Source organism: Taudactylus pleione, unplaced genomic scaffold (assembly GCF_031769625.1).
Source record: "Taudactylus pleione unplaced genomic scaffold, aTauple2 ptg000208l, whole genome shotgun sequence".
NCBI lineage: Eukaryota > Metazoa > Chordata > Amphibia > Anura > Myobatrachidae > Taudactylus > Taudactylus pleione.
The window spans coordinates 87,451-112,587 of NW_028284610.1; positions in this window are offsets into that span (position 1 = coordinate 87,451).

Below are 25,137 nucleotides of genomic sequence, written 5' to 3' on the forward strand. Positions count from 1 at the left end.
ACAACATCAGGAACACTGTGTATCAAGCTTAACATTGTTATGTACTAAAGGTCTCCACTTACCCAGAAGCCATGCATCACCAGCTTGTAGGTTGGTTAATTTCTGCCATATCCCTGATTGCCAGATGACGAAGGAGTCATGAGCACTTCCTGGTAATTTAGCATTCAGGGACAGGATCTGGAGGGAGGCATCACATACCACCATTACATTCAGGGAGTGATAGTGTTTACGGTTTCTAAATATTGCCTCCAGCCGTGCTGGAGGCTGAAGTGGTATGTGAGTACCATCCACAACCCCTATGATGTGTGGGAAGCCAGCTATTTGGTAAAAATTGGCCTTGGCCACACTAAGGGCACCCATATCCAAAGGCATTTTAATAAAATGATGGAGGTGCTTGAAAAGTGCCTCCATCACTGCCCTCAGGATGCGGGAAAAGGAGGATTGGGAGATGCCCGCCACTATTCCCACCGTTGTTTGAAACGATCCTGAGGCACAGAAATGTAACACCGCCATAAATTGCGTCAGTGGTGGTATTGCTGTTGGACTGTCAATTTGCCGCTCAAGATCACTTTCTATTAATGAGAGAGTGTCTATGATGATTTTGGGAGGTAGACGGTAGCGTCTTAAAACCTCATCATCGGGCATTCCAAAAAGGGTGACACGTGTTCGAAATATCTGGGGCCTTGCATGCCTACGATGCCTACGCCTGGGACGAGTTTGAGGTTGGTCGTCTTCCGGGAGCAGGGCCAGAACAATTCGCCCCAGATCTACCTGAAATTCAAAGTTTACAATGTAAGGCTTTTGAGCCACCCCAAAAGTAACATAAAACAACTTAGCTTTATGATACCATCCATAGCTGCTTACATGCCGGGGTATTGTCATGATACGTATAAACTGTAAAAAAGCCAAAAATGAGACATCAAAAATTTAGAGGGTGATTTTATGTTTGTCAAATTGGTGCAAGCCAACACATAAAATAGGCGAAACACACATTTGGCCATCGATGAAAATGACATTGCACACCGTCAAATGGACCCCAAAAATGGAAAAGGGAAAAGCAAAACTGGTTTACATGATGAATAAGCCTCGAAAAATGCGTTAATTATTTCGCAAATGCAAGTCACTACACCAACAGTCAAAAATGCGTTAATTAGTTCGCAAATGCAAGTCACTACACCAACAGTCAAAAATGCGTTAATTAGTTCGCAAATGCAAGTCACTACACCAACAGTCAAAAATGCGTTAATTAGTTCGCAAATGCAAGAAAAATAATGGACTTACCAAAATCGAATATATAAGATTTCCCTCAAAAAGGTCTTTGGGTCCGAAAGCCAAAACAAACTAAAATAGATGAAATTAGTGTTAAAAAAAAAATATCAAACAAAAAACCAGAAGTAGACACCAATTGGCCACAAATTAGACTGCACAAAACTTACCAAATCAGGAAATGATGGCAAAAAATAAACCAAAAAAATGCGAACGGAAAACCAAAACAACTGTAGCAAACCAAAAAAAATACAAACACCGCCAAATCCTCCAACCGCAAACAACCAAATCCAACCAACTTAACCGCCAACAATCCAACAACGCAACCTCGACTCCACACACACCAAGCCATAAATAGTGTTTATTTTCCCGCACAAATTAAGGATGAATCATAGGGACGCACAATCAATGATGCGGCCGCAAACTAAGGACGCATGTATAAATACGTCACGAAATCACATTTAATTTCTGGTTGATTTCATTCTGGAAGCAGAGACATGGCTTCAGACCAGGGAAACAATGGCCAAAATTCCGGCGGTAAGGCCTTCATGCATTTTGTCTCAATGATTCTTTAAAAACATAATATTGTGCAAGTTGTGAAGTGGCTAAATCTGCATATTTACCCAAATAGGTGAGGAGGATGACATGGAAGAGACTGCTGGCCCCAGTCAACCCGCCAAAGCTGCCAAAAAAAAAAGGCAGCCACATTTCACAAGCAAGGAGATGGAGGTTTTGATCCAGAAGTGCGTTGACATCCTGCCCCAGGCAGCCAGGAATATGAGCCAAAGCCAGAAGTGGAGAATGTGGGAGGAGGTCGCCGTTGCTGTCAATAGGGTGGGTGATTATGTCCGTCTAGCCCGGGATGTCAAACGGCGGTAAGTAAACACTTTCCCATCCTATAAACAAACCCCATTGTAAAAAAAAGGATAATGGTTCCAATTTCATTCCACAGATGGGCAGACTTCAAATATCGTCTCAAGCAAAAACTTGCCGACAGGGCTAGGCATGCAAGGGGGACAGGTGGGGGTCCCACCCCTGTGTCATTGGAGTTGACAGACTTAGAAGAGCTGGCACAGGGGTGTGTGCAGGCTGTGGAGGTGTTTGGCGTGTCCAACATGGATACGGACATGCCAGACTTTGCGGCTCCTCATGTTGGCCAAGGTAAGTCTTGTGATGTCACCAACTCTGAAATGCTATTATGCCAATATGTAGATTCTAATGTGAGTCTTTTCGCATTTTTCCTAACAGAGACAGAGGCGGATGAGTCTGCTCCAGAGGGGAGCCTTGGCCGCAGAATTTCTGCTGGCTCTGCAGGGGAGGAACCAGTACATCCGGCTGAGGACCCTGCAGAAGCCAGTCCAGGGCGTGCCCCCTCGCAGGCAGTGGGCCTCCTCACAGAACTCAATTTTAAATCGGATTTCCATACGGAGATTCTGCAGAGGATGGACGCCAGTCTGATACGGGTGGCTGAGGCCCTGGAGCAAAATGCTGCGGCCAACGTGACCATTGCTCAGGCCCTGGCGGAAAATACCAGGGCCAACATCCGCATCGCCGATGCCCTGGAGCAGCTCGTTCGCCAGCACATGGTGGAGCCGACCTCCCTTCCTGCCGGAACATCCGGATCCTCCACCTCTGGCACAACATCAGCCAATCCTCAAAATGTGCCTAGCCCTGTGCCTAGTCCAGAGGCCACAACATCTGCCTCTGGACAGGCCAGCCCGATGGCATCCCGGACCCGGTCTGGCGCCCACCCTCACCCAGCCAAACGGGCGAGAAAACGGTGACAGCAATGGCGACTTTTCCCACACTCCTTCTGTGCTTGGCTCATATTCCTTTCTGGTCAAAACTTCCCTCTCCTTTCTTGTGAAATGTTTTTAATTTTGGTATTTACGTTTATGTTACCAGTTATGGCTTTTTGTTTTTTTTTAACAAATATCTTTGCCACAAAAAAAAGGCAACAAAATATTAGGCCAATTTGTTTGTGTTTAAACAATAAATTTAAAACAAAAAACTGACATTGTATTGTGACATTATTGTACAAATGGGTTACATTTAATCCTGGCCCTAAAGGCAAAAACTGACCCTCTTAAAAAAAAAAAAAGGCCTCTTTAAGGAACGTTTAAAAAATCACATAGCGATGCAAATTCCACAGTAAACCAAAAAAAAGGGGAGCTAATTAAAACATGATGACATTATTGTTACAATAGGCCATAACCAACAAATTGTGGCCAAAATAAAACACCAAAAATGTACGCTAATTGATTGTGTAATCATGACATTAGCAGCTCTGATTTCCACCTGCGTACGCTTTTGTGCTATCCCAATAAACTGCTTTCCAAACACATACCAAGCCGGTTTTCAATCCAACACTAATTACTTTACTGACCAGCCGCGATTAATCACAGCACCATCGTTGAGTCCCGGGACGGAGGAGAAGGCCATCGCCAATGTGGTCGAGTAATCCTGACCCTAAGCTGTGCGAGCATTTTGAAGGGAAAGCGGATGTTCCAGTGACGTATGAGACGGTCCGAACACATTTGACGTTCGCATCTGCTAATGTATGTACGCCCCAAAAACGCCTCGCCACGCCTGCGTTTTTCATCTCCACCCCCGTCAACACCCAAAAATGCCCTGTTCTGTCAATCACATTTGACATGTGACTTCCTGTACGCTATTTTAGGAACGAGAGAAAAAAAGCTCGCAATCTGCCGTACGCACATGCGCAGTGTAACACCGACGCATGCGCGGTTAGTCAACATCGGAACGCAACGAGCGTACTGTTGTTAACGTGCGGCTCTGAATGAGGGCCTAAGTTTTAGTTTATGTTATACTGTGTCTTGATTACTATATTTGTCTGCCACGGCAAATTTATTGGTTTTATAATTAGCGCAGTACCAATTTGTATATTAGTTTTGGTCGTTTTTTGGTATAAACCTACACAACTTCTTATAGGTATCTGCAGCTGTTGCAGTGGTGTCCCTCCCTGCGATGACACCTGGTGCGGGGAGGGTTGCAGTGCGCGTGGTGAAGCAGCTCGCAGGCAAAAAAGGGGGCATGGCTTCGTGGGCAGGGGGTGTGGCCTCATGACCCGAACTCCCGTTTAGTCACTCAAGGGGTCCCTAAGATGCAGACTGCCCCCATGATCCACTCTGTGTGCACTGCCAGCTTCCTCATTGTGTCAGGAACTGAGTGCTGCACATAATGCTACAGTGCAGCACCCGACTCCTGTCACTGAGGAGCAGGGGCATAGATAGCCGTCCCCAGCCGGGGGAAAAAACGTTTTTGGAGGATTTTTATCAAAACACAAAAAATTGTCTTCGACTGGCTACCATTTTTGCCTTGATTATTTTGTATAAAAAAATACATACTAGTGTAATTAACTATAAGTGGGATTCAATGCTGATTTCAAACATTTTAAAAAAATGTAATTAGTGCATAAATTAAAATCCACCTGCTTTAGTTTATCTCGTCCTACTGCCATGGTCACAAATAGAGGGTTAGATATGGACACCATATGAACTGAAAATTGCCAATCAAAAACATAACTAAACAAGACACTCATGTGCAGTGCCCCTTCAATTATTTAATGACTAGCTGTTGCCCGCCGCTTCACCCTCAATGATATCGCTTCTGCATGATGAAATTGCTTCTGCCAACATTTTTTTTATTTGTATTTTAATTGTATTGCTTTGCAAAGGGGCCCTGTCTTAGGAGTGGCCCCCGTAACCAGCAGCGCTATGCAGACTGGTAGCGTCAGCACCTTCATCCACCACTCACACCAATGTCACTGTGTGCCCTGTGCTGAGTAGCCTATCCTATGCAAGTAAATGCGGGCCCAAAGCACCCCTCCCCCCACCCATTACTGCGCTGGAAAATTAGGGGGCATGGCCTCATTGGTGGGCGTGGCCTTGCAGGTGGGGGCATGGCCCTGTGTGCTGAACTACCGTTTTTTGTTACACCGGGGATGCTGGAGGTGCAGGCTGCCCCCGGGGACCAGCCCGGGGACCAGCCATCACTCCCGGGGACCGGGGGTGCTGGAGGTGCAGGCTGCCCCCGGGGACCAGCAATGAATGCCGGCTCCCTCACTGTGCTAGGAGCCGAGTGCTGCACGTAATGCAGCACCCGGCTCCTGTCATTGAGGGGGAGCCAGAACTTTGGTGTCACCCCTCAGCTGGTGACACCTGGTGCAGCCCGCACCCTCCTTGTGACGCCAGTGGCCACACCTATCTCTTGCATCGATGATGACAATAAATTTTGTTTTTAATATTGCTCAGCTTTAACTTGGCAGATCAAGCTGAAACAAAGATTCTACTACAAAATGATGCAGTTTTCATGAAAATCGGTTCAGTAGTTTTTGCACCAACTTGGACCAAACAGACACAACATTCTTACAATATTAGTATATATATATATATATATTTGTGATCATTAGACTGGGAGGCTGTTAGGAGAATCTTCTGGCTTTTCAGTGGAGACTACTGTACCGTACATTATGAGTCATCTATATTTTAATGCTAATTATAACCCTCAATGACAATACAAAAAAATACAGAACTGTAACAAAGAAATAACATGACAAGATACTGAAATATACTGTAAAACAAACATAGTGACAAACTCTGTTATTATACAGGTATGTACAGTACAGCACAAATGTATAGCTGCTGGCTCCTCCTGTGCCATTTCCCTTCTGTGAAAAAAAAACACACTGTACTGTAAGTGAGTATCAATACCAATTCCAATAAAAAAACCCCACCCTAAGACTAACCCTATTCCTAACCCTAAACCTAATACAATTTCAAAGAAATACAGCACTGTAACAGAGAAATAACATGACAAGATATGATATAATACTGTTAGACAAGTATAACACAATGTTATCTACAGTACAGTACCTCTCTGTAGCTGGCGGCTTCTCCCCTGCCCTCTCCTGGAGCCTGTGGTGTCTCTGTATTGAAGCTCACTTCCAGAACACAGTGTATTCTTTCCACAGAATGACAAATTCCCCCCCCAAAAAAACAAAACCCTAATCCTAACCCTAAATGTATATATCTACAAGTACAGTACTGTATAGTATGCATTTTGAAAGGACACCTTTATGGAATAGATTTTTTGGGTCACTCTGAAGTCACTGGTTACTATACTCGATAACTGACAGGGAAAAGGAGACATACTGTAGCACATGCAAGAGTACCACAAATATACTATAATAGAAATTACATCACTGTAACAAAATGGCCCCAATTGTGTTTCATTATTCCCCACACATTTTTTTGTTCTTTAAAAAGAAAACACATTACTGTAAGGTGTGCAAGAATTAAAATCCCCCTGCTTTACTGTATCTCATGTTATACTGCAGCCATGGGCACAAATCGAGGGGAGAGAAATGCAAAGCATGTGAACAACAATCTGCCAAATAAAAGCATGACTAAACACATCACCCATGCCAAGTGCCCTATACATTATTTATTTATGGTGCACAGCCTATTGTACTGTAACTTTTTAAACGGAGAGAATATAACTTAGCATGATCCTGTTCTCACACTTGACGTGATCATTAGACTGTGAGGTTGTTAGGAGTCATCAGTCATGATAAATATTCCGGCTTCTCAGAATGAACCATAAGAATTCATCTATATTTTAACCCTGATCCTAAATACCAATACAAATAAGAACTGTACAGCACTGTAACAGAAATAACATGACATGGTATGATAAAAATACTGTAAGACAAGCATAACAGTATATAAATGGCTGTAAGAATTAATCTTCTATTGTATTTTAATTGTATCCTACAATAAGCCTACAATAAATACCAATATACCGTAGTACAAAGACATTTTTGTATTTTGTATGATTTTGAATATTTTGTATATCCCTACACTAGAGGTTATCACTGTATTTAACCAATAAATCCAGTGATCACCCCAAACCAGAATCAGACTATTTCTTCTTCAAGGTCCATAGGGATCCACAAGGATTCCATGGGGTGTAGGTGGTGGATTAGCAACGGACACCAAACAGTTAAGCTTTCAACTGCCAGGATGCAACGGTCCCTCCCCTCTAAACCCTGCCCCTGAGCCTGAGGCAAATCAGTGTGCTTGGTGTCCGGTAGGAACTCAGATCACCTTTTATACCAGTGGCTGCCTAATGCAGCCCAAAGCTTTATTTTTATGATTTCTAATTTAATTTATCTTTATTACTGAATGTGCAGCATCAGACTGTCCTTAGGACGTCTGTGCTGCTACTCCATCACCCCTCCAGGCACCGCAACTCAGTAGCATCGCTTGGTACTTTCGGCAGGGCTCCCGGGGCTAGCCGGCCTTGCAGAGGACCCTGACTGCAACTCGGACACAGGGGACACTTAAGGCGGGTTACCGCTTGTGGTAGCCCGCGGCTGGGCAGTCTTACCTCTGGTCTCAGGGGTCAGATTGGAGGTCTGAGAGTGAACACCAGCCTCGACTGTGTAATCCACTAGACCATCAGGGTACATATGGTGCAGGGAATCAAGCATCCCGGTGGTCAAAAATCAGCCAGGGGAGGTCAGCTTTCCCTATTACAGCAGCCCCTCCCCCAGCTTAAGGCGCCATTCCACCGTGGTCTGGACACTCTGAGCTACTCTTGTCCTCGAACCCCGACCCCTCAGAGGCGGTCATTTTATGCAGGCTCAGCCACAGCTCTCTCTGGAAAACGCTGGGTCCAGTCCCCCTACATACCTCTCTCAGGAGTCAGGTTATGTAGCTCTATAGCCTACCAGACATTGCGTCTGAGTAGTTGAATGTAGCGCCCTTTTGCAGTTAGTGTTTCTCTGCATAGTATGTGACTTTTGCTAGCGCTGCCTGTCTGTATGATTTTTCTAATCTGTCAGCCTGTGCCTTTCCCTTTCCTCTCACTATAACTAGGGGTGTGCACCGGCCACTTTTCGTGTTTTGTGTTTTGGTTTTGGATCTGGATCTTTCTTCGTGTTTTGGATCTGGATTGGTTTTGCCAAAACCACCCTTCCGTGTTTTGGGTTCTGGGTTTTGTGTTTTGGATCTGTATTTTTTTGAAAAAAAGCATAAAAACAGCTAAAATCACAGTATTTGTAGGTTTTTCTGCTCCTATGCTATTATTAACCTCAATAACCTTAATTTCCACTCATTTCCAGTCTATTCTGAATACCTCACACCTCACAATAGTGTTTTTATGTCCAAAAGGTTGCACCGAGGTAGCTGGATGACTATGCTAAGCGACACGAGTGGGCGGCACAAACACGTGACCCATCTAGGCGTGAAACTGCAGTGGCAGACAGGATGGCATTGAAAAACTAGGCCCCAAACTGTACATAATGCAAAGAAAAAAAAGAGGTGCAAGATGGAATTGTCCTTGGGCCCTCCCACCCACCCTTATGTTGTATAAACAGGACATGCACACTTTAACAAACCAATCATTTCAGCGCCAGGGTCTGCCACACAACTGTGGCTGAAATGATTGGTTCGTTTGGGCCCCCACAAAACAAGCTGGCAATTTATCTGTCCCTGCACAAACTGGCTCTACGGAGGCAAGATGTCATCCTCATCCTCCTCATCCACCGATTCCTCACCCTCTTCAGTGTGTACATCCTCATCCTCACAGAGTATTAATTCGTCCCTGCTGGAACCACAGGTCCCTCTGTACGTTCTGGAGGCTGGTCTCCCTGGAAGAGTTGATAATTCATTTCATGAACATCATCTTCTCCACATTTTGTGGAAGCAACCTCCTACGCCTTTCGCTGACAAGGTTCCCGGCTGCACTAAACACTCTTTCGGAGTACACACTGGAGGGGGGGCAACTCAGGTAAAATAGAGCCAGTTTGTACAGGGACCTCCAAATTGCTTCTTTTTCCTGCCAGTACAGGTATGGACTGTCTGACATGCCTACTTGGATTCTGTCACCGATGTAATCCTTTAACAGACAGACGCACGCTTGTCGCTGCTGCTTTGAGGATTCAAGTGCAGCTACAGCCCACACAATTCACAAAGACAGAAAAAAAAAAAGAATATTTTTATTGTTTGTGGAGCACACTTTGAGGGTTACACCACCCTTTAACAGACAGACGCACGCTTGTCGCTGCTGCTTTGAGGATGCAAGTGCGGCTACAGCCCACACAATTCACAAAGACAGAAAAAAGAAGAAGAATATTTTTATTGTTTGTGTAGCACACTTTGAGGGTTTCACCACCCTTTAACAGACAGACGCACGCTTGTCGCTGCTGCTTTAAGGATGCAGGTGCGGCTACAGCCCACACATTTCACAAAGACCGAAAAAAAAAGAACAATATTTTAATTGTTTGTGTAGCACACTTTGAGGGTGTCACCACCCTTTAACAGACAGACGCACGCTTGTCGCTGCTGCTTTGAGGATGCAGGTGCGGCTACAGCCCACACAATTCACAAAGACAGAAAAAAGAAGAATATTTTTATTGTTTGTGTAGCACACTTTGAGGGTGTCACCACCGTTTAACAGACAGATGCACGCTTGTCGCTGCTGCTTTGAGGATGCAAGTGCAGCTACATCGCACACAAGTCACAAACACATAAAAAAATAGTTTTTTATTTTTTGGAGCACTTTGAGAGTTACACCAGCCTTTAACAGACAGACGCACGCTTGTCGCTGCTGCTTTAAGGATGCAGGTGCGGCTACAGCCCACACATTTCACAAAGACTGAAAAAAAAAGAACAATATTTTAATTGTTTGTGTAGAACACTTTGAGGTGTCACAACCCTTTAACAGACAGACGCACGCTTGTCGCTGCTGCTTTGAGGATGCAGGTGGAATCTAGACGGGATTTGGAACCGAGGACACACTACCTCCATCAATTGTCTAAATCCCACTGCACTAATGTCGGATACCGGACGCACGTCTAACACCAACATAGCAGTCAAGGCCTCAGTTATACGTTTTGCTTCAGGATGACTGCTGTCGTACTTCATCCTCATCGCTAGGGACTGTTGGAGGGTCAATTGTTTAGTAAAAGTAGTGATGTTCCTACTTCCTCTCTGGGATGATGAACAACTCCCAGCAGCAGCAACAGCACTAGGAGGAAGTGGTTCTTGATCTTTCCCTATTTTATTTTTATCGGAGAAAGTTTGGTCCTCCATTTATGTTATATTGATATATATACGTGCGGCTGAAGCGCACACAAACACAGAAAATATTTTTTTATTTTTGCTGGAGAGTAGTGCACTTTGTGGGTTACACCACCCTTTAAGAAATGAGCCAGCCGGCTCTTTACTTATGGGACACAGGCGCACGCTTGGCGCTGCTCCTTTGTTGATGCACGTGCAGCCACAGTGCACACAAGTCACAAACACAGAAAATATATATTTTTTTGGTTTGGAGTGTACTTTGGGGGTTACAGAACCCTTTAACGGTCAAGCCAGCCGGCCCTTTACTTATGACACAGGCGCACGCTTGGCACTACTTTGTTGATGCACGTGCGGCTACTGCGCACACAATTCACAAACACAGAAAATAATTTTTTTTTTTGTTTGGACTGGAGTGTACTTTCGGGGGTTACAGCACCCTTTAACGGTCTAGCCAGCCGGCCCTTTACTTATGACACAGGCGCACGCTTGGCACTACTTTGTTGATGCACGTGCGACTACTGCGCACACAATTCACAAACACAGAAAATAATTTTTTTTTTGGTTTGGACTGGAGTGTACTTTGGGGGTTACAGCACCCTTTAACGGTCAAGCCGGCCGGCCCTTTACTTATGACACAGGCGCACGCTTGGCACTACTTTGTTGATGCACGTGCGGCTACTGCGCACACAATTCACAAACACAGAAAATATTTTTTTTTTGGTTTGGACTGGAGTGTTCTTTCGGGGGTTACAGCACCCTTTAACGGTCAAGCCAGCCGGCCCTTTACTTATGACACAGGCGCACGCTTGGCACTACTTTGTTGATGCACATGCGGCTACTGCGCACACAATTCACAAACACAGAAAAAATTTTTTTTTTTGGTTTGGACTGGAGTGTACTTTGGGGGTTACAGCACCCTTTAACGGTCAAGCCAGCTGGCCCTTTACTTATGACACAGGCGCACGCTTGGCACTACTTTGATGATGCACGTGCGGCTACTGCGCACACAATTCACAAACACAGAAAATAATTTTTTTTTTGGTTTGGACTGGAGTGTACTTTCGGGGGTTACAGCACCCTTAACAGTCAAGCCAGCCGGCCCTTTACTTATGACACAGGCGCACGCTTGGCACTACTTTGTTGATGCACGTGCGGCTACTGCGCACACAATTCACAAACACAGAAAATAATTTTTATTCTGGTTTGGACTGGAGTGTACTTTCGGGGGTTACAGCACCCTTAACGGTCAAGCCAGCCGGCCCTTTACTTATGACACAGGCGCACGCTTGGCACTACTTTGTTGATGCACGTGCGGCTACTGCGCACACAATTCACAAACACAGAAAATAATTTTTTTTTTGGTTTGGACTGGAGTGTACTTTGGGGGTTACAGCACCCTTTAACGGTCAAGCCAGCCGGCCCTTTACTTATGACACAGGCGCACGCTTGGCACTACTTTGTTGATGCACGTGCGGCTACTGCGCACACAATTCACAAACACAGAAAATAATTTTTTTTTGGTTTGGACTGGAGTGTACTTTCGGGGGTTACAGCACCTTTTAACGGTCTAGCCAGCTGGCCCTTTACTTATGACACAGGCGCACGCTTGGCACTACTTTGTTGATGCACGTGCGGCTACTGCGCACACAATTCACAAACACAGAAAATAATTTTTTTTTTGGTTTGGACTGGAGTGTACTTTGGGGGTTACAGCACCCTTTAACGGTCAAGCCGGCCGGCCCTTTACTTATGACACAGGCGCACGCTTGGCACACTTTGTTGATGCACGTGCGGCTACTGCGCACACAATTCACAAACACAGAAAATATTTTTTTTTTTGGTTTGGACTGGAGTGTTCTTTCGGGGGTTACAGCACCCTTTAACGGTCAAGCCAGCCGGCCCTTTACTTATGACACAGGTGCACGCTTGGCACTACTTTGTTGATGCACGTGCGGCTACTGCGCACACAATTCACAAACACAGAAAATAATTTTTTTTTTGGTTTGGACTGGAGTGTACTTTGGGGGTTACAGCACCCTTTAACGGTCAAGCCAGCCGGCCCTTTACTTATGACACAGGCGCACGCTTGGCACTACTTTGTTGATGCACGTGCGGCTACTGCGCACACAATTCACAAACACAGAAAATAATTTTTTTTTGGTTTGGACTGGAGTGTACTTTCGGGGGTTACAGCACCCTTTAACGGTCTAGCCAGCCGGCCCTTTACTTATGACACAGGCGCACGCTTATCACTACTTTGTTGATGCACGTGCGGCTACTGCGCACACAATTCACAAACACAGAAAATAATTTTTTTTTTGGTTTGGACTGGAGTGTACTTTGGGGGTTACAGCACCCTTTAACGGTCAAGCCGGCCGGCCCTTTACTTATGACACAGGCGCACGCTTGGCACTACTTTGTTGATGCACGTGCGGCTACTGCGCACACAATTCACAAACACAGAAAATATTTTTTTTTTTGGTTTGGACTGGAGTGTTCTTTCGGGGGTTACAGCACCCTTTAACGGTCAAGCCAGCCGGCCCTTTACTTATGACACAGGCGCACGCTTGGCACTACTTTGTTGATGCACATGCGGCTACTGCGCACACAATTCACAAACACAGAAAAAAATTTTTTTTTTGGTTTGGACTGGAGTGTACTTTGGGGGTTACAGCACCCTTTAACAGTCAAGCCAGCCGGCCCTTTACTTATGACACAGGCGCACGCTTGGCACTACTTTGTTGATGCACGTGCGGCTACTGCGCACACAATTCACAAACACAGAAAATAATTTTTTTTTTGGTTTGGACTGGAGTGTACTTTCGGGGGTTACAGCACCCTTAACAGTCAAGCCAGCCGGCCCTTTACTTATGACACAGGCGCACGCTTGGCACTACTTTGTTGATGCACGTGCGGCTACTGCGCACACAATTCACAAACACAGAAAATAATTTTTATTCTGGTTTGGACTGGAGTGTACTTTCGGGGGTTTCAGCACCCTTAACGGTCAAGCCAGCCGGCCCTTTACTTATGACACAGGCGCACGCTTGGCACTACTTTGTTGATGCACGTGCGGCTACTGCGCACAAAATTCACAAACACAGAAAATAATTTTTTTTTTGGTTTGGACTGGAGTGTACTTTGGGGGTTACAGCACCCTTTAACGGTCAAGCCAGCCGGCCCTTTACTTATGACACAGGCGCACGCTTGGCACACTTTGTTGATGCACGTGCGGCTACTGCGCACACAATTCACAAACACAGAAAATAATTTTTTTTTGGTTTGGACTGGAGTGTACTTTCGGGGGTTACAGCACCCTTTAACGGTCAAGCCAGCCGGCCCTTTACTTATGACACAGGCGCACGCTTGGCACACTTTGTTGATGCACGTGCGGCTACTGCGCACACAATTCACAAACACAGAAAATAATTTTTTTTTGGTTTGGACTGGAGTGTACTTTCGGGGGTTACAGCTCCCTTTAACGGTCTAGCCAGCTGGCCCTTTACTTATGACACAGGCGCACGCTTGGCACTACTTTGTTGATGCACGTGCGGCTACTGCGCACACAATTCACAAACACAGAAAATAATTTTTTTTTTGGTTTGGACTGGAGTGTACTTTGGGGGTTACAGCACCCTTTAACAGTCAAGCCGGCCGGCCCTTTACTTATGACACAGGTGCACGCTTGGCACACTTTGTTGATGCACGTGCGGCTACTGCGCACACAATTCACAAACACAGAAAATATTTTTTTTTTTGGTTTGGACTGGAGTGTTCTTTCGGGGGTTACAGCACCCTTTAACGGTCAAGCCAGCCGGCCCTTCACTTATGACACAGGCGCACGCTTGGCACTAATTTGTTGATGCACGTGCGGCTACTGCGCACACAATTCACAAAAACAGAAAATAATTTTTTTTTTGGTTTGGACTGGAGTGTACTTTGGGGGTTACAGCACCCTTTAACGGTCAAGCCAGCCGGCCCTTTACTTATGACACAAGCGCACGCTTGGCACTACTTTGTTGATGCACGTGCGGCTACTGCGCACACAATTCACAAACACAGAAAATAATTTTTTTTTTGGTTTGGACTGGAGTGTACTTTGGGGGTTACAGCACCCTTTAACGGTCAAGCCAGCCGGCCCTTTACTTATGACACAGGCGCACGCTTGGCACTACTTTGTTGATGCACGTGCGGCTACTGCGCACACAATTCACAAACACAGAAAATAATTTTTTTTTGGTTTGGACTGGAGTGTACTTTCGGGGGTTACAGCACCCTTTAACGGTCAAGCCAGCCGGCCCTTTACTTATGACACAGGCGCACGCTTGGCACTACTTTGTTGATGCACGTGCGGCTACTGCGCACACAATTCACAAAAACAGAAAATAATTTTTTTTTTGGTTTGGACTGGAGTGTACTTTGGGGGTTACAGCACCCTTTAACGGTCAAGCCAGCCGGCCCTTTACTTATGACACAGGCGCACGCTTGGCACTACTTTGTTGATGCACATGCGGCTACTGCGCACACAATTCACAAACACAGAAAATATTTTTTTTTTTGGTTTGGACTGGAGTGTACTTTGGGGGTTACAGCACCCTTTAACGGTCAAGCCAGCTGGCCCTTTACTTATGACACAGGCGCACGCTTGGCACTACTTTGTTGATGCACGTGCGGCTACTGCGCACACAATTCACAAACACAGAAAATAATTTTTTTTTTGGTTTGGACTGGAGTGTACTTTCGGGGGTTACAGCACCCTTAACAGTCAAGCCAGCCGGCCCTTTACTTATGACACAGGCGCACGCTTGGCACTACTTTGTTGATGCACGTGCGGCTACTGCGCACACAATTCACAAACACAGAAAATAATTTTTATTCTGGTTCGGACTGGAGTGTACTTTCGGGGGTTACAGCACCCTTAACGGTCAAGCCAGCCGGCCCTTTACTTATGACACAGGCGCACGCTTGGCACTACTTTGTTGATGCACGTGCGGCTACTGCGCACACAATTCACAAACACAGAAAATAATTTTTTTTTTGGTTTGGACTGGAGTGTACTTTGGGGGTTACAGCACCCTTTAACGGTCAAGCCAGCCGGCCCTTTACTTATGACACAGGCGCACGCTTGGCACTACTTTGTTGATGCACGTGCGGCTACTGCGCACACAATTCACAAACACAGAAAATAATTTTTTTTTGGTTTGGACTGGAGTGTTCTTTCGGGGGTTACAGCACCCTTAACGGTCAAGCCAGCCGGCCCTTTACTTATGACACAGGCGCACGCTTGGCACTACTTTGTTGATGCACGTGCGGCTACTGCGCACACAATTCACAAACACTGAAAATAATTTTTTTTTTGGTTTGGACTGGAGTGTACTTTGGGGGTTACAGCACCCTTTAACGGTCAAGCCAGCCGGCCCTTTACTTATGACACAGGCGCACGCTTGGCACTACTTTGTTGATGCACGTGCGGCTACTGCGCACACAATTCACAAACACAGAAAATAATTTTTTTTTGGTTTGGACTGGAGTGTTCTTTCGGGGGTTACAGCACCCTTAACGGTCAAGCCAGCCGGCCCTTTACTTATGACACAGGCGCACGCTTGGCACTACTTTGTTGATGCACGTGCGGCTACTGCGCACACAATTCACAAACACTGAAAATAATTTTTTTTTTGGTTTGGACTGGAGTGTACTTTGGGGGTTACAGCACCCTTTAACGGTCAAGCCAGCCGGCCCTTTACTTATGACACAGGCGCACACTTGGCACTACTTTGTTGATGCACATGCAGCTACTGCGCACACAATTCACAAACACAGAAAATAATTTTTTTTTTGGTTTGGACTGGAGTGTACTTTCGGGGGTTACAGCACCCTTAACGGTCAAGCCAGCCGGCCCTTTACTTATGACACAGGCGCACGCTTGGCACTACTTTGTTGATGCACGTGCGGCTACTGCGCACACAATTCACAAACACAGAAAATTATTTTTTTTTTGGTTTGGACTGGAGTGTACTTTCGGAGGTTACAGCACCCTTAACGGTCAAGCCAGCTGGCCCTTTTCTTATGACACAGGCGCACGCTTGGCACTACTTTGTTGATGCACGTGCGGCTACTGCGCACACAATTCACAAACACAGAAAATATTTTTTTATTTTGTTTGGAGTGTACTTTGGGGGTTACTGCACCCTTTAACGGTCAAGCCAGCCGGTCCTTTACTTATGACACAGGCGCACACTTGGCACTACTTTGTTGATGCACGTGCGGCTACTGCGCACACAATTCACAAACACAGAAAATATTTTTTTATTTTGTTTGGAGTGTACTTTGGGGGTTACAGCACCCTTTAACGGTCAAGCCAGCCGGCCCTTTACTTATGACACAGGCGCACTCTTGGCACTACTTTGTTGATGCACGTGCGGCTACTGCGCACACAATTCACAAACACAGAAAATATATTATTTTTTTAGCACTTGGGGGGAGCACCCCTGATGGACAGAGCACCCCCTGGACAACACTACAGCACCCCTTTAGGACTGGGACACTGCACAGGACTTTGGAGTGGACACAGCCCCTATGGAGAACTGACTGCACAACACAGTCCAGCCAGCCCCTATGGACTTTGAAGTAGTGGACACAGCCCCTATTAACAACAGCAGCACAGCACAACACAGCCAGCCCCTATGGACTTTGAAGTAGTGGACAACAGCAGCACTACACTACACTACACTACACAGCCCTAACTCCCACCCTCCCTCTTCACTGTCCACAGCCGAGTGAGAAAATGGCGCCGACGCGGGTACCTTATATAGGATCCAAAACCCGCGAGACTCGGAAGGCGGGATGATGATGTTTTGCCTCGATTTCAGATCCGAGTCAGGCGGGAAAAGTCGAGCCTGATTCGGATCGGACTCGGATCGGGGGGGCTCGGGGGGGTTCGGATTTCAGAAATCCGAACCCGCTCACCCCTAACTATAACCCTATCATACTGGTGTTTTCATGGTCTACAATACTTCACTTTTACTTATAAATGTGAAGGCTGTCACATACTGTTTGGTTGTACTCTACACAGTACCATATCCTGTGCTGTGCTCTCCTGCAGCTTATTTAAGCTAAGGCAGGATCACTATACTGCATTTCCATTTGTATACACTGTCGCATAATAGTGTCTGCATACCCATTTGTATTTGGTGTATTCTGTTGCATATTAGTGTATACTCAGCGACTATGGTGCATATCCAATTAGTTGTCGAGCTGGTTGGGATTCAATTAGCGGGGATTCCACGCGCAGGATTTCTGGAGACCCCACGCGCGAGTCCCCACTGTTGGACTTTACCTTGCATCTCAGGAGCGAGGTAATATCTGCGGAAAACCGGCCTATTCGGCCTTGTGTGAGAGGTAAAAACACACTGATTCTGCAGGTCTCGCAAAATCAGTGTGTTCACGCGCGCGAGACCTGAATTAACGGTTCGGGGAAAAGCTATTTAATTGAACAGCTTAACCCCGCCCTGCAGGACTTTTGCCCAGCAATTAGTCGCGGGTGAACTCTTGTGGCTAATTGGATATGCCCTATGTCTAACAGAGGCAAAAGTAGCAAGCAAGCGACTGCACCTACATTGCTCTCATGCAAAACCTGTGCAGCAAGCTTGAATGAGGAGGAAGTTGTACAGGACGGACTATGTACAACGGTTTATATTACACCAGGTACGTCCTCTGCAGGAGCCTCCTTGGGTGTCCCTGACTCAGTTGCTAGCTACTATTGCAAACCACCTGACAGCTCCAGCAGTAATTCCCCCTATGAGGTTGCCTCAAAAGGTACAGGCAGTACCAGTACCACCATGGGTAGATGTCCTCTCTACTTTGGTACAGAGTCTAGCAGCTTTCTCTAGAGCCTTTCAAAATATTTTGCAAGGTGAGAAGCCCCTACCTAGTAAACCTACCAAGCGTACTGTGTTGTCTTCACAGTCTACGCAACTTTCAGAATCTGAGATATCATCTGAGGCAGAAGATACTGACAATCTCTCTGATACTGAATCTCCCTCAGGGGAAGGAGAACATCAATCTAACATTAATATAGCTGCTTTGGTGCGAGCTGTCAGATCTATCCTCCAAATAGAAGACGATGAGCCTGCCCCCAAATAAAAGCACCCACTATTTAAACAACAAAACATGGATTCAGCACAGTTTACTCTATCTGATCAGCTAGCCAAACACATGGCAGCAGCTTGGCAGAAGCCTAGTAAGAAGTTTTAGCTCCAAAAACACCTGACCTATTGTTACCCTTTTCCTGCAACTCATTGCGCAAAATGGGAGGTTCTCCCAGCAGTAGATTCCCATGTTACGCAATTGATTAAAAGCTCCACATCACCTATCCTTACAGCTTCCTCATTAAAGGACCCTAGAGATAGAAAGATTGAGACTGGACTTAAATCTGTGAATTCCCTTTCAGGAGCCATTGCTCATCCAACCATGCCTATTGCCTGGGTGGTGAAAACAATTGAGAGCTGGGCAGATGCCCTAGAATAGTCTTTCTCCCTAGAGGCCTCTAGGGATCAGATGTCTTATATAGCTCACATAAGAGATGCAGCTTCCTATATCAGAGAAGTGACCTTGGATGCTAGTCTCAATGGCTACTTCAGTGTCTACCCGCCGCACTCTTTGGCTACGGTCATGGAAGGTGGATTCAGACTCTAACAAGGCCTTAGAATCATTACCTTACACTGGTGAGATCCTGTTTGGCCCAGATCTAGACAAGATTGTAGCCACTTTGGCAGCATCAAAAACTGCTTTTCTGCCCTCAGCAACTACTGCAAACCTTGGACAACCTCCTTCAGGACCCTTTGTCCCCATGGAAAACCTAAGAACCAGTCCTTTCCTCAACATTTGCTTCCACAAGGGCCGCTAAGCACAGGACCAAGCAGACCTGGGCCACCCAATGTCCTGCTTCCAAATCTGAGGACAAACCTTCAGCCTGATGGGGTGGGCCTCCCCCTGCGTGACCCCAGAGTAGAAGGCCCACTACTTCAATTTGCCCAGTGCTGGCATCAAATCACCACAGATGCTTGGGTATAAGAAGTGATCTCTCACGGGTGCACCCTCTCTTTCCTAAGACAGCCACGCCACCAGTTTTTCTACACAGGACCTCCATCAAACCCGAGCATGGCCCTGCTTATCCAGAAAGCCATTCAGACCTTGCTGCAAGTGGGGTAATAGCTCCAGTGCCACTATCACAGCAAGGGAATGGTTATTATTCTACCATTTCTGGTGCAGAAACTAAATGGGTCTTATCAGCCTGTCCTCAAATCCATGAACAAATTTATCAGGGTGCTCAGATTGCGGATGGAAACCCTGTGCTCTATTGTACTAGCTATGGAAAGGGGGTAATTTATGGTATCTCTGGATATTCAGGACGCTTACCTACATATAAGAGTAACATTAGTTCAAGTGCTCTTTCTAGGTACAGTACACAGGAAACTTAGGACCTCATTCAGAGGCGGTCGTTAGATGCAAGAGGTCGCTCTGAATGAGGGCGGCCACTTGCATCTTGTAGTACCGCCTCTTGGTCGATCGCTAAGCTGTGGGTTACCACCCACAGCTCTAGTGACCGACCAGGGTGATGGTCGTGATGGTCAAGACCATCGCGACAATTGGGGCTTGCGACCAGACCCTAAGGTTGGGTCTGGGCACTCACAAGCCCAGGGAGCTTCCTGCTCTGATCAAGCAGGAAGCTCCCCACTGACATCACATCGACAGCCACTCCTTTTGTAGCGAGCTCCGGAGCGAGAGTTTCTCTCTCGCTCCGGGTCTTGCGCACGCGCAGTGCGGCTGCTGCGCATGCGCAGGGCTACCCATCGACCCGGTTGCGAGCACATCGGTGCTTCTGACCGGGTCTGAATGACCCCCTTAGCCCTGAACTGATGCAGATTAGACTTTTGAAGATGTAATAAAATCAAGTTGTAAGATATAGTCACTTTTCTGAAGACTTTACATTTTTTCATTTCAAATCCCAGTCATTTTTGTTAAGATATCTAGTTCCTTAAGTTGAAATGTTCAATAACCTGGTTACTCCAATCATGTGAATTCAGTTCAACACTATAGTCCCTCAGTGTCAACGTGATGGCCGAATTGGCATATAAAAGACAAGGTATGGGGACACAATATAGTGTAAAACCAAAAAACATTTATTAATGTACTAAAAACACAATAAAATGGCTTCGTATCATCAGAGTCCTTATTTGAAAGGTACAGTGAAACGCAAGTAGGGGTATTGATGCTCCCCCTATTGAGCAGAAATGGATTCTGGATAGCAGCATTTCAGAATCACACACCAACACGTTTCAACCATTCACTGGTCTTTCTCAAGATGTGTGTGGTGGTAAAGCTGATCAGGCTTTTATAGTGAGTGTTGAAGTTCCCTCCCCTATCTCCTATCAGGGGGCGTGTTTTGTCAATTAGCTCTCCTATCTTTAGCCCTTTGATGTGTTAAAAATCAATATATGTATGGCTAGGTAAAGTGGGTAATTTATTAACCTCTCTCATGCAACATGTGTGTTACCTGTCATTCATAAGATGGCAAGGATATGATTCCCTGCAGTGCATTCCACTTCTTGGAATGCATCACGTGACTCACGCTTCCTTCCTTTTGTTGAGCCGCGTGGTGACCGCAGTGGTGTTGTCATTAGTGATTGCTGTGCGTGTCACCTTTTGGAACGCATCACATCATAATGCGTGTGCTACTCCTAATAACAGGGCACTCCATCCCCTAGTGATGGTACGTGTCATCTCCTCACTCTTAATGGTACACATAACCCTAGGTGCTGTGTATCTAGTGTTAGTTTCACTTCCGTAAAAAATGGTCCACATAAAAGCATATAAAGCCACACTAATAAAGAAGAAACAATACACAGAGTAAAAACATATGTATGAGATTATTCATAGTGAGGATATCAGTCTAAAAATACAGTACTCATGATGATATATATTAAAATCCAGGATGGTAAAAATGTATCAATATGCGCATAATGGTGTTCTATTGAATATCATTATAAGAACAACTTGAGTTCGAAATCGGCATTTAAGTCGTGTGGTTCCAAAGTCTTTACTTCATATATCAACCTCATTTCAGCCTTGGCTAAGAAGGTTTCCACTCCTTTAGTGCGCCAATTTCCTTCCACTTTATTGATATCCATGATACATTTAATTCCATTTGTAGAGCCCTGATGATTTTCTAGAAAATGTTTACACAAATAATGATTTACCACCCCTCTCTTAATATTTCTAAGGTGTTCGGCCCACCTCTCTCTAAGTTTCCTGGACGTTTTTCCAATATACTGTAATACAAACACATTCAATTACATATATGCAATTCGTACTATTACAAGTAATGAATTCTTGTACTTTAAAAGTCTTCTTGTTAGAACCAGAGGTAAATGTATCTAATTTATCTATCTGTTGCATATGTGTGGTACAAACAATGCAAGATCTACAGCGATGAAAGCCCTTGGTTTTTATTCTCCCTGTTTCTTTCTCCAGTCTGGCACTTTTAACCAGTCTATTGTTTATATTGGGAGCTCTCCTGTATGTGAATATGGGTTTAGAGGGAATAATGTCCTTCAAACAGGGTCTTGTTGTAATAGATGACAGTTTATTCTGAAGGTATGTTCTTTTGATTTATAGCTGTTATTACATGTGATAATAAAAGGAACATTGGGCTTCCCCATTATATTACTCTTGTCTTTATACTCTAGCAGATCTGTTTGTGGAATATTTTTCATTCAATAGTATATTCTATTGATACCTTGTCATAGCCTTTACAATGAATTTGTGTTTCAAATTCTTCACTTGATCATTAAAAATCCCCTCATCAGAACAATTTCTACGTATCCTATGAATTTGTCCCTTAGGGATGTTTTTAAGCCATCTGGAGTGATGATGGCTGCTAACATTAACGTACGAATTATTGTTGGCGGGTTTTTCGTAATTAACGTATGAATTACTGTTGGTGGGTTTTTCATAGTTTCTAGTGTCCAAATGATGATCCACTTTATGAGATACCAAATCTAAAAAATGTACCTCCTTTTGGTCTACATTAAAAGTTAAGGATATGTTAAAATTATTTTGGTTAAGAAAATCACAGAACAATTTAAGATCCTCCTCTTCCCCATTCCAGTTAAAAAATATGTTGTCTATATATCTTAACCACACAGAAATGTTCTCTATATAGGATTATTGCTCCATACCACCTGGTCTTCCCACCATACCATAAATAGGTTGGCATATGAAGGTGCCATCCTATTCCCCATCGGTGTTCCGTTCTTCTGTATGTAATATTGTCCATTAAAACAGAAATAATTGTTGGCAGGATAAAGTCTATGGAATCTTTGATGAAATCTAATTTATTTACATCTAATTGAAACAATAGAGGTTGAAGAATGTGACAATATGAGTGAAATTGAACCAGAGACCCCTCTAGAATATCCAATCCACAAACCCAGATCTAATTATACCCCTACAGCAAGAACACCCATGAGAAGGAGAATTAATGGTAGAAATTATCCTCTCCGTCATCGCAATAAAACAACATATAGGAATAATGGGAAAGGAGAAAAGGGGGAAAGATATTGGCAGAAAGTAAGGAGAGTTAATTATGATGCTAGAGAAAGGAATAGAACACATGTGGATAGATATGAATGTCCGAAGCAAAGATCATGGAGAAACAGGAATTATGAGGCATCTCCTCACCATACATATCGCCATCTCCCTATTTCAAACCGCTATGAAGAACTAGAATTTTTTTTTGAAAAAGGGACAGGAAAAGAGGGGGAAGGGATAAAAAACAAAATAGTGGGAGCTTCCTCCACCTGCAGACTTTATGAGGATGAAAAATTAAAGGATATTACCAAAATCTTTAATTTAAGCACACACAAATTACAGAAGGATGAGGTAACCCTATTGAAAAAAGGACTCAAATTTGCATCGGTAAACAAATTAAATAAATTTGATGCCTACATCGATATACAAAAATTTGTTAGAAATGTATCCCTTAAAATATACTTTTTGAATCAAAATATGTGCAATAATGAAGTAAGAAATCTTTTTAAACCTAAGTCTACTTGTAACCCCACTTTTAACAGAGGCTGTTTTATAGAGAGTTTTAATAGAATTGTTTGTTCTGAAGTTGAAAAACTAGACTGTAAACAAAACACTTGTCATAATCTCACTAAAATTGAATTTACAGCTTCACAAAATGTGGAAAAAAAACACAATATAACAATTAAACTGGCGGATAAAAGTGGTGGTATAGTGGTCATGGACTCAGAGAAATAGAATTTGGAAGTCATGAGACAACTGGGAGACAAAATGATGTACACCCTTATTAGAGGAACTCCAACAGACCAGATAGAAAAAAGTTTCATAAACCTCATCAACAAACATGAAGATAAAGGTACCATTACAGTAAGAACACCCATGAGAAGGAGAATTAATGGTAGATATCTTCTCCATCATCGCAATAACATACAGGAATAATGGTAAAGTGGGGAAGAGGAGGATCTTAAATTGTTCTCTGATTTTCTTAACCAAAATAATTTTAACTATATATAAAGATGACCAGGGTGCACAACTATATATGAAGGCATTGCTGTATAAACAAACCTAAGGTTTGCTTTAGAGATGTACATTAATGCCAGGGCAGGTGCTAGGGTGTTCGGTGCCCCCATGCAAACTATAAATTTGCACCCTCTGTCCCAGCTTTTATAAAGAGACAGCGCGAGCCTTCAGCACACACCTCAAAAAAGGTGCATGATCTCACAAGAATGGCTACACAATATTACCCCCAATTCAAATGACTCCAGACAGTAGAATAATACACCACACGTAGTGCCCCTGATTCACATTACACCACATACACCTTATGTTATGACACACAGTAGTGCCCCTTATACACAATGCCCACAGTACTGCCCATACATACACATAATGTCAACAGTAGTAGTGTGCCTTTTACACAATGCCCACAGTAGTGCCCCTTATATGCAATGTCCACAGTAGTAGTGCCCCTTACACAATGACTACACTAATGGTGCCGCTTACACAATGCCTATAGTAGTAATGCCTCATATGTCCCTTACACAATGCCCAAAGTAGTAGTGCCCCTTATACAATGCCCACAGTAATGGTGCCCCTTACACAATGCCCACAGTAATGGTGCCCCTTACACATTGCCAACAGTAATGGTGCCCCTTACACAATGCCCACAGTAATGGTGCCCCTTACACATAATGACACACAGTAATAATGCGCCCTACAAATAATAACACACAGACACACTATACTTACCTGAAGCCTGCTCCTGCTCCTGTCCGACAGCTCCTCACCCTCGGCACTATGGGAGAGACAACATGATGTCTCTCCCACAGCATTGGCTGTACTGCACAGCCGATGGACAGATATATCTGCAGACCTATCTGTCTATCGGCAAGTGTGTACTGGCGATCAGCCAATTCCCTATACATACACAGCAGCAGCCGCGGGGAAGGGGGCGGCCCCAACCCGCCTTCCTGCCAGCGGGACCCGCGGCTGCCGCATAGATTATGGTCGTTCAGTGTGTATGAACGACCATCATCTAAAGATATATCTTTCAGGTGTGTACCCACCTTTACTTTAATAGTACATTCATATAAATTCATGTACTATTAGTTTGAGACAGGCCCATCTTAGTATGAAAGCAGATTGCAGCACTGTTTATCTTGGGTGGAGTTAATTT